The sequence below is a fragment of the Jaculus jaculus genome, unplaced genomic scaffold (genome assembly GCF_020740685.1).
Source record: "Jaculus jaculus isolate mJacJac1 unplaced genomic scaffold, mJacJac1.mat.Y.cur mat_scaffold_42_1_1262500_arrow_ctg1, whole genome shotgun sequence".
Lineage (NCBI taxonomy): Eukaryota > Metazoa > Chordata > Mammalia > Rodentia > Dipodidae > Jaculus > Jaculus jaculus.
Genome location: NW_025423496.1, coordinates 1,234,225 through 1,244,938, shown reverse-complemented (window position 1 = coordinate 1,244,938; position 10,714 = coordinate 1,234,225). Strand labels below are relative to the sequence as shown.

At 40.4% G+C, this 10,714-nt stretch overlaps 1 long non-coding RNA gene across 1 annotated transcript; it reads left to right on the top strand.

The window, feature by feature from the left end:
- Nucleotides 1–320: 320 nt before the first annotated feature.
- On the top strand, nucleotides 321–8,633 carry LOC123457390. Its single transcript, XR_006635007.1, has 2 exons — nucleotides 321–378; nucleotides 8,143–8,633. It is a non-coding gene; the product is annotated as an uncharacterized LOC123457390 (long non-coding RNA).
- Nucleotides 8,634–10,714: the final 2,081 nt, after the last annotated feature.

Sequence of the window (10,714 nt, the reverse complement as noted above, 5' to 3'; positions counted from 1 at the left end):
ATTCTCAGGAGCCCCTCCCTTTTTTGCCCTTTGGCCATACTCAAGCCAGTGGACCAGCAGTCATCTTGGCCATTATATCCATGTATACCAGACCAGACCCTGGGGGAGTGCCTGGGAGCAGGGTGGGGCTGATCCAAAGGTGGTGAGTCATGAGAGCTTAAGTCCTGCCCTGCCATTGCCTAAAGCACCAGCACCTTGAAGCAGCAAGAAGAAATAAAAGGACAAGTTTTAATAAAGCCCATGGTAAACTGCAGTTTTATGTAAACAATGCCATACTTTGTCACATGATAACATAAATATAATTACTGAGTTTATGTTCTAGGTCAACTTCAACTGACATAGAGGATTATTAAAGACAACAGAATTCTCTCTGAGTTGGTGAGTCATAATTTCCCAGGTGTTTGTTTTTTTTTTTTTAAAAAAGATTGCAATGTCCTGTTACTTAATGACCTGAGTTTTAGGCCAGCCTGCCTCAAGACAAACAAAATTTGCCTTAGTTACTCATAATAAAATCATTTCCAAGTGTTTTAGAGGTATTAGTGACATAAAATTTTCTTTAATCTAGACTACTTGTTTGTCAGTAATGGGATTAATCTGTTTGGTGTAGTTTCTCTTAATAGTCTTATAAGAAAGATGGTTAATTATGGGGTGAGATGAGTTTATTGAAGGAACTGGGAAGAAAATTTTCAATGTTGGAGATAGAATGCTTGATAAAAATGCTTTTTGAGTGGTACTTACATGAAAATGTTAAAGTATGTGGATAAAAATATGCATGTGTAGAAAAGAATTTTCAGGCTACACCTAAACACCATGCCTAAAGTTAAAGATTTTTCAACTGGTTACAAACTTTTAAGAAACAAAAAACTGGGGCTGGAGAGATGGCTTAGCGGTTAAGCGCTTGCCTGTGAAGCCTAAGGACCCCGGTTTGAGGCTCGGTTCCCCAAGTCCCACGTTAGCCAGATGCACAAGGGGGCGCACGCGTCTGGAGTTTGTTTGCAGAGGCTGGAAGCCCTGGCGCGCCCATTCTCTCTCTCTCCCTCTATCTGTCTTTCTCTCTGTGTCTGTCCCTCTCAAATAAATAAATAAATAATGTTAAAAAAAAAAAGAAACAAAAAACTAATTTTCAGGCAAAAATATGTTGGGATACCTTGCTTAAGCTTTACCAAATTTAAATCATGGGTAAATATAAAATTGTTTTATGTTAATAAAATTTTCTATGGTTGGTTGGAGAGATGGCTTAGTGGTTAAGGTATTTGCCTGCAAAGCCAAAGGATCCTGCTTCTATTCTCCAGGACCCACATAAGCCAGATGCACAAGGTGGCACAAAAGTCTGGAGTTCTGGGGAGGGAGGGAATTACCATGGGATATATTTTATAATCATGGAAAATGTTAATAAAAATTTAATTAAAAAAAAAAGTCTGGAGTTCACTTGCCTGAGCTGTGGTCCCCAGGGCACCCATTGTGTCTCTTTCTCTTTCTTGCCGGGAGCCATTTGCCTGGACATCTGTTTATGATCAGTGTACCTTATATGGTGGGCCAGAAAGAAACAGAATGTTTTGCCAAGCATGAGATTAGATATCAGCTGAGGTTCTGGGAATTGGGAAAGAAGTAACATTTTCAGTTGGAGGCTAAGATTGTACTGTTCTTTCACTAATGTAGAAGGATGTGGCTTTGTCAAGAGTTCCTGTGTAAATATTAGCATTTTTCTGCTTACATTCTGTTGCTCTGAGACGAAGTATAAAATAGAAGAACTAAATAAAGTTGGGGTTTCAGTATTCACGGACAGCCCTCCCGAGTTCATCTTTTGTTTCTCGTCTTTTTTTCTTAATCCTTACTCCCCCCTTGGGTACTGTTCAACTCTGCCGGTGAGCTCCGGCACTTTCTCAACTACATAAAATATATTTAAAATAGTAGGAAAAAATCCTATTGTACGTAAAATCAATAGCTATCAATATTAAGGAAAATCATTGATTGTCAAATGATTTTTTTTTTCTTTCAAAACAGATTTGTCAAGGCTACTATTAGAATTTAGCTAGCTGTTTTGGCTCAACTAAGACCAGATTCCACTTTATTATATGTAAAGTAACTGTCTCATTTCTGGCGTCTTAAGTCCAGTGCTTATAACAAAATTAACTCTTAAGACATATTCCCTGCTTTAGGGTAAAGCCTCATGCTCAAACAGTGTTCCTCATCTGAAAAAAAAAAAAAAAAAAATCCATGCTTTGTGGTTCTGTTTCCAATGGTCTCTGCGTAATTGGTACCCACACAGGTATCTGAACCAATCAAAGATGTTTTCAAGCACAGGTGCTAAGACTTTACACTATCTTATTTGTCCTTTGCTGACACTTTCTAGGTTAAATTTCTTCATTTGTTTGTAAATTAATTGGTATTGTCTTCAGGACTGATAACAGGTTCTGTCTGCATTTATAGGTATTAGACAGTTAAAGTATAAGATGGGTCTACTTTCTTTTCTTTATTTTTTTCTCTATTTTTATTAACATTTTCCATGATTGTAATAAATATCCCATGGTAATACCCTCCCTCTCCCCCAGACTTTCCCCTTTGAAGTTCCATTCTCCATCATATCCCCTCCCCATCTCAATCAGTCTATCTTCTATTTTAATGTTATGATCTTTTCCTCCTTTTATGTTGGTCTTGTGTAGGTAGTGTCAGGCACAGTGAGGTCATGGATATCCAGGCCATTTTGTGTCTGGAGGGAACACGTTGTAAGGAGTCCTACCCTTCCTTTGGCTCTTATAGTCTTTCCGCCACCTCTTCCACATTAGATCCTGAGGCTTGGAAGGTGTGATCAAGATGTTACTCATTACTGCAGTCACTTCTTTACAGCACTATGATACCTTCTGAGTCATCCCAAGGTCACTGCCATCTGAAAAGAGAAGATTCTCTACCCAAAGTGAGAGTAGCATTAATATAAGGGTATAAATATTAAGAGAAGCACTTACTGGGCAATTAGATAAGCACAGTATATACATTTCTCCAGACATCAGCAGATGTTACACCCCTAGGGCTCATGACTACCCCTGTTTTAAGTTTTCAGTATCAGGGATACATTCCCCGCCCACACACACATGGAGCGGGCCTCCAGTCCAATTGGAGGGCAGTTGGTTTCCACCATGACAGACATGCCACTATTACACCTGTTGGCTCATTTGGCCTGGCTGGCCAATTATATAAGGCTTTCAGTGTCCACTTTTGAGTGTCTTCACTGGTGGTATCTCTTTCTCTCATTGAACTACATGTAGAATGGCTTCTTCCAGCTTTCTATCAGCTGGTCTACATGGAGGAGGTTAACAGCTCAGTTCCAGCAGGATTTCTCAGTGGCCTGGCAGCCCAAGAATGTAGAGTCTTCAGCAATAGGGACTTACCAATGATTCCTGGTGGGAAACCAAGGGCCTTGGCAATGGCCTATAATGTTTTGGGGGCATCTGAGACCTCCCTGGCCAACAACTCACTAGAGGTATCCCATCCCTGGCACTGAAAATTTTCTAACAATGATCTATGGCTCCTGAGTGTTCCATTGTCCAAGACCAGAGGATTTCATATGATTTATTTGCATCCTCTTAGATTTTGATTAGCACTCCCTCCACCTTTCCTTTACTCCGACTCTTCCCCTGACCTCACTCTGGGCCTTTTCACCCCCGTTAATCTATTCTTCTACTTACATATATAACATACCAACCTATTAAGTACCCTCTTCCCTTCCTTTCTCTTCCCTTTATATCTCCTTTTTAACATACTGCCCTGTGCTCCTGAGTTTTTTCCTTCTCACACAGAAGCCCAATCATCTGCAGCTAGGATCCACATATGAGGGAGAACATGCAGCACTTGGCTTTCTGGGCCTGGGTTAGTATAATCCTTTCCAGATCCATCCATTTTCCTGCAAATTTCACAGCTTCATTTTTCTTTACCGCTGAGTAGAACTCCATTGTATAAATGTGCCACATCTTCATTATCCACTATCAGTTGAGGGACATCTGGGCTGGTCCATTTCCCAGCTATTATGAATTGAGCAGCACTAAACATGGTTGAGCATGTACTTCTAAGGAAATGGAATGAGTCCTTAGGATATATGCCTAGGAGTGTTATAGCTGGGTCATTTGGTAGATCAACTTTTAGCTGTCTTAAGAACCTTCACACTGATTTTCACAATGGCTGGACCAGATTGCATTCCCACCAACAATGTAGAAGGGCTCCTCTTTTTCCACATTCCTGCAAGCATTTGTGATCATTTGTTTTCATGATGGTAGCCAATCTGACAGGAGTGAGATGTAATCTCAGTGTAGTTTTAATCTGCATTTCCCTGATGACTAGGGATGTAGAACATTTTTTTAGATGCTTATATGTCATCCGTATTTCTTCTTTTGAGAACTCTCTATGTAGTTCCATTGCCCATTTTTTGATTGCCTTGTTTGATTTCTTATTATTTAACTTTTTGATTTCTTTGTATATACTAGATATAAATCCTCTATCAGATATATAGCTGGCAAAGTTTGTTTTCCCATTCTGTAGATTGCCTCTTTACTTTATTCACAGTGTACTTTGCAGTACAAAATCTTTGTAACTTCATGAGGTTCCAATGGTTAATCTGTGGTTTTATTGCCTGAACAATTGGGGTTATATTCAGAAAGTCTTTGCCAAGACCAGTATGGTGAAGGATTTCCCCTTCTGTTTCCTCTAGAAGTTTCAGTTTCAGGTCTGATGTTAAGGTCTTTAATCCATTTGAACTTAATTCTTGTACATGGAGAGAGGGAAGAATCTATTTTCATCCTCCTACAGAAACATATCCAGTTTTCCCAGCACCATTTGCTGCAGAGGCTGTCTTTTCTCCAATGAGTATTATTGGCATATTTATCAAATATCAGGTAGCTATAGCTACTGGGACTTATATGTGGGTCGTCTATTCTGTTCCATTGATCTACATATCTACTTTTATGCCAGTACCATGCTGTTTTTGTTACTACGGCTCTGTTAGTATAGGTTAAAATCAGGTATGGTGATACCTCCTGCCTTATTTTTGTTGCTCAGTATTATTTTAGATATTCGAGGTTTTTTGTGATTCCACATTAATTTTTGGATTGTTTTTTCTATTTCCATGAAGAATGTCATTGGAATTTTGATGGATATTGCATTAAATGTGTAGATTGCTTTTGGTAAGATTGCCATTTTCACAATATTGATTCTTCCAATCCAGCAACAAGGGATGTTTTTCCATTTCCTAGTGTCTTCTGCAATTTCTCGCTTGAGTGTTTTATAGTTTTCATTGTAGCGATCCTTTACTTCCTTGGTTAGGTTTATTGCAAGGTACTTTATTTTCTTTGATGCAATTGTGAATGGGAGTGATTCTCTGATTTTGTACTCTATGTGTTTGTTGTTAGCATATATGAAGGCTACTGATTTCTGTGTATTTTTATCCTGCTGCATGGCTGTAGGTGCTTATCAGCTCTGACAGTTTGCTGGCACAGTCTTTAGGGTCCTTTGTATATAGAATCATGTCATCTGGAGATAATGATAACTTGATCTGTTCCTTTCCAATTTGTATCCCTTTTATGTGCATCTCTTGCCTTATTACTATGGCTAAGACTTGACTTCCAGTAGTATATTCAGTAAAAGTGTTTTTCACCATTTAGTAATATGTTGGATGTAGGCTTGTCATAAATAGCCTTTATTATATTGAGACTCCAAGAGCCACACGTTAGGTGCCAGATGCTGGGCTCCTCCCCAGCAGGTAGTGCTGTGGAAGGTCCAGGTCTGCTGGTTCCTCCCAAGGGGTTAAGGAGAAAGATGAACGTATGATGACTCAGAAACCTCTCCTAGCCACCAGAGAAAAACCACACTGAGTCAGGAGTCTTTTGGAAGCAGGAACTCCAGCTAGCCACACTTTGCATATCTTTAGATTGAAATTGGAAACCAACCACCACAACTTAAGATCCCCCCAGTGACATTGCTTCCAGCCAGGTAGCCAGCAGATGCAAACTACAAACAAACAACTGAATATATTGGGGGCCACATATTCTATTCAACCTACCACAGAGAGCCATTAGTGACCTCCAAACTCAATCCTTAATTATATTTTGGCTATCGGCTTGGTCTTAAACACTCAGAGAGAAATGGATAACCAAAAAAAACCCCAAAAAACATAGGTATATGAATGTCCTATTAAGTAATAAAACAAGAGCTTTCCAAGAGGGGAAACAAACAAGACCTTAAGTCATTTTTTTCCCCATCTCTAGTAGTTCTAATTCTTCCTACACTGCATCAGTACACTTCTGGGGTCTGTTAAAATACTGCCTCTGTCTGGGAGACACTCTCTAGCTGCTACAACTTCATGCCCCAGTCATCAGGAAGTTGTAATCTGACATCTTCATTCCTTGTCCCCTTACAGTAGTTGGAGTGTCTTCTTATGAGATGGTGAAATAAAGAGGGGTACAGTTAGGGTGACTAGACCTTTGAAGGTAAAATCAAGTAAAAGGTTTTTCTTTATCTCTTGCCCAGTTCCAAAGAACTGTTTTTCCCTATGTGCTGGCTCTGCAAAGGACAGGCCTTGCCCTCATTTATTCTAGTCAAGTTATGCCTCTCTGCCTGTCCAGCTCTTAGCCAACCAGAACTGAATGCCTGTTCAATATTTCCATAAACAGGACTACTTGTTTCAAGATGCCTGCTCTCATATGGTGGGAAGGGGTAACCAACCCTTGCATAAATATTTCCTCTCCCACTTTTTGTTCTCCAGTCTTGCTTGTTTAACAGGTATATCTCTATCAGTCACAAAAATGGTCTACAAACTCCATCTGTGTCAACCAAGAGAGATTTTCATCCCTCTTCTCTATAGCTAAGGTTGTTACTAATCAGGTCCTCATGCATCACCTAGCTCTATCTGGACCTATAGTAAATTATGAAGAACTCACTCAGGATGACCCTGCCCCATTATAAAAACAAAGGGGTAGTTGTTGGCCATTGCCAGGCACAGGCTGGTGCCTTTAGTAGCTGGGCCTGAGCTTCCAGACAAGGCTGAGGACCCCCAGGCTACAGGAGGCCACTCCCTGTCCAAGCCTGGGACACCTGAACTTAGGCTTTGCCCTGTGACCTTTGGCCAGTTGCCTAGGAAACTCCTTATATGGTATCATCCAGAAACCTCTGCACAGCCCATCCCCATGTATCCTACCATTGCTTAAGTGCTAGAATGTATGGTCCCATACGGTGATTAGGCATCAGCAAGCAACCTTGTACATCCTTAGGACCTTCGGTTGCTTATAAACCCATTTCCCTATTGATTAAACTGAGCTGTTCACAGAGACTGTTTCCAAAAAGTGATTGTTTTTCACACTCATCATGGTTGCCTGGACACCTTCAGGGAAAGTGCTGCTGGCCCTGGAGGATCCAGGAACCCACACCTAAGAAATTTGGCAAAGGAGTAAATGACAAGTGTCATTTTAGAGGAAAGAGTCTTTTCAGTTTAATAGATCAAGAGTTACTGTGGCACCCAAACTAACAGCCAGGTGGACTCTAGTTTAGCTGAAAATTTGCATGAAGATTCAATCACCAGGAGATGAAGTGATGGCTCAGTAGTTAAAGGCACTTGATTATTAAGGCTAACAGTCTGGGTTTGATTCTCCCATCCCCAGGAAAAGACTGATGAAAAAAGTTTCTTATGCATCTGAAATTTGTTTGCAGTAGCAGCTTGTCCTGGCACATCAATTCCCTCTCTCATCATCATTCTCTCATTTTTATTTCACCACTCTCTGTTTGTAAATTAATTAATTTGGGCAAAAAGATACAAAAAGTCCAGTAGCACTTCATTTGAAGGTCCCTAAAGTATAAGGTTCAAAGATGAGACTCTTGCTAGAGGGAGCCTCCACTCCACACCCCCCTGATAGGATTCTGCTAAGTATACCCATTGTCTCTATCTGCCTTTGTCTTTCAAATAAATAAATGCAATAAGTAAATTTAATTTTTTAACTACAAGTTTGGTATGGCCATATTACAAATAAAGTTTTAGTTTTCTGTTTGGATAGAATTTCAGCATGCTAAAATGATTGGGAAAACAAAAATGTGTTTATTGAGACTTAGAATTTCAAATCAGATACATTTTATTCTTTGATATTTTAAAATTTTTGTTTATTTCAGAATGAAAGAGAGAAAGAGAGAGATGATGGCAATACTGCTCATGTCTCAGTCCATGAGTGCCAGTCCTGCATGGCTGGTGCTTCAGTCTCTACAACCTGGAAAGACCCTGAGCCAGTGTGACTCCACTATGGAAAGATACACACTGGAACAACCTGTCGCAGCTGAGCTGTCTCCATGGATGAATCCAGGGCAGGGAAGACCCAGAACTTCTGTGCCTCCTCCATGGACAGATCCAGTGTTCAGAAGACCAAGAGCCCTGGCACCTCCTCTGTGGATGGATCCAGTGCCAGAATGATCCAGAACTGTGAGCCTCCTCTTTGATGGATCCTCCCGGTGCAGTGAGTAGAGACACTGCTTTATGAGGAGCACCAGATCTGTGAACTTGTGCATCCCCACCTACGCCCTACCCTCCAATCCACTCCTGAAAGATATCCCCCTGCTATGAGCTTGCATAAGATGCGTGCTTTTTTCATTTAAAATGTATTTGTTCACTATTTGTCTGTTTATTTATTTGCAAACAGGCACACACACAGATAGAGAGTAGGGCCACCCCAGGGTGTCTAACCATTGTAAATGAACTCCAGTTTCATGCACCTCTTTGTGCATGTGGTTTTGTGTGGGTACTGGACAATTGAACCCAGGTTTCACAGGCAATTACTTTAACTGCTGAACCATCTCTCCAGCCCTTCTTTTTTTTTTAATTTTTTTTTAAATTTTTTTTATTTGAGAGCGACAGACACAGAGAGAAAGACAGATAGAGGGAGAGAGAGAGGATGGGCACGCCAGGGCTTCCAGCCTCTGCAAACGAACTCCAGACGCGTGCGCCCCCTTGTGCATCTGGCTAACGTGGGACCTGGGGAACCGAGCCTCGAACCGGGGTCCTTAGGCTTCACAGGCAAGCGCTTAACCGCTAAACCATCTCTCCAGCCCTCTCCAGCCCTTCTTTTCGCCGTTTTTAAGTTGATAATGTTACTGTATGAGCACAGTCCATATTGATCACTTCTTCCTCTGGTTCTGCACTAGGGCTCACCAAGTGCCTATGGCTTTAGAATGACGGTATCTTCTCCTCTGTAGAGTACAGAATTGTTTTAGTGGCCTCATGGGCCTTCCTGACCAGCAAATAGCTTACTGTGGTGGTCTCATTTTGGGACTTGGGGTCACAAGAGCCTGTGACATTAGAATAAAGCTTTCTCCTCCTCTGCAGGTGCTTCTTCCCAAAGAATGAACCCTCTCTCGTTCAGAGTCACATCTTTATTAGCTGACCAAGAGAAAGGTTTCTATAGTACTCATTCAGACCATCATTAGTTTTGAGTATGTCACCCTCAAACTCCCTTATCTCACTTGCCACTCAATATCCTTCCACCCACTGTATTTTCCCTCCACTTGCCTTTTAAGTTCCTTCCTGTCATCCCTCTCTGCTTTCCCTCTCTTCAACCTCACTCTATTTTCCTTTTTAATACTGATGCTTACTCCAACTTACAAACACATCAAACTGTTCCAGGTTGTCAGCTGTATATTAGAGAACATGAGCATTTGTATTCTTGAACTTGTGTAACCTCACTTTATATGATTATTTCCAAATCCATTCATTTTTATGCAAATGTCATTATTTTGTTCTTCCTTATCATTGAGTAGAATCCCCTCATGTATATGTACCATATCTTCATTATCTATTCATCAATTGGCTGACTTTTAGGCTAATGACATTTACTAGGTATTACAAATACAACAGATATAAACATAACTGAGCAAGTATCTCTAAAGAAGAGAGTCTTCAGGGTATATGCCCAGGAATGGTATTTGTAAATAAAATCATACATCTACTTTTAGATTTTTAAAAATACTTTAGTTTATTTATTTGCAAGGTGAGAGAGAGGAGAGAGTGTGTGAAAGAAAGAATGGCAGCGCCTCTTGCTATTGCAAACACACTCCAGATCTGTGCCCTGCTTTGTGCATCTGGCTTTATGTGGGTACTGAAGATTTGAATCTGGTCTGAAAGGGGTCCAGCCAGCATTGCCATGCACTCTCTAACCACTGAGCCTAGTTTTAGATTTTTGGCAAACCCTCATGCTGGTTTCCATAGTGCTTATGCAACTTTGTTCTTCTGCCATGAGGATTCTTCTGCTCCACAACCCTGCTCCCTCACCAGCATTTATAGTCATTTGCTTGTTTGATTATGAATGGATTGAGATATAACCTCAAAGTTCTATTAGTTTGCATTTCCTTGATACAAAAGTTGTTAAATATCTTTATAGATGTGTATTGGTCATTTTCATTTTCACCTTTCACAATGCTCTGTATCATTTACTGCTCCATATTGTGAATGTGTTAATTTGAGGCAATTCTGATGTCATTGCCTTTGTATGTAGTGAGTTGTGTCTCTCTAGCACAATTAAACACTGTCTTGTCATTTTCATTGTTAAGAGCTTTAACTATAATGTACCTTGGAGAGTTTCTTCTTTAGTCCTGTCTGTTTGGTGTTCTCTGGGCTTCTTGTATCTGCATGAGCCTCTCTTTTGAGAGATTGACACATTTTCTTCAATACTTTTGTGGAATATATCCTCTATGCCTT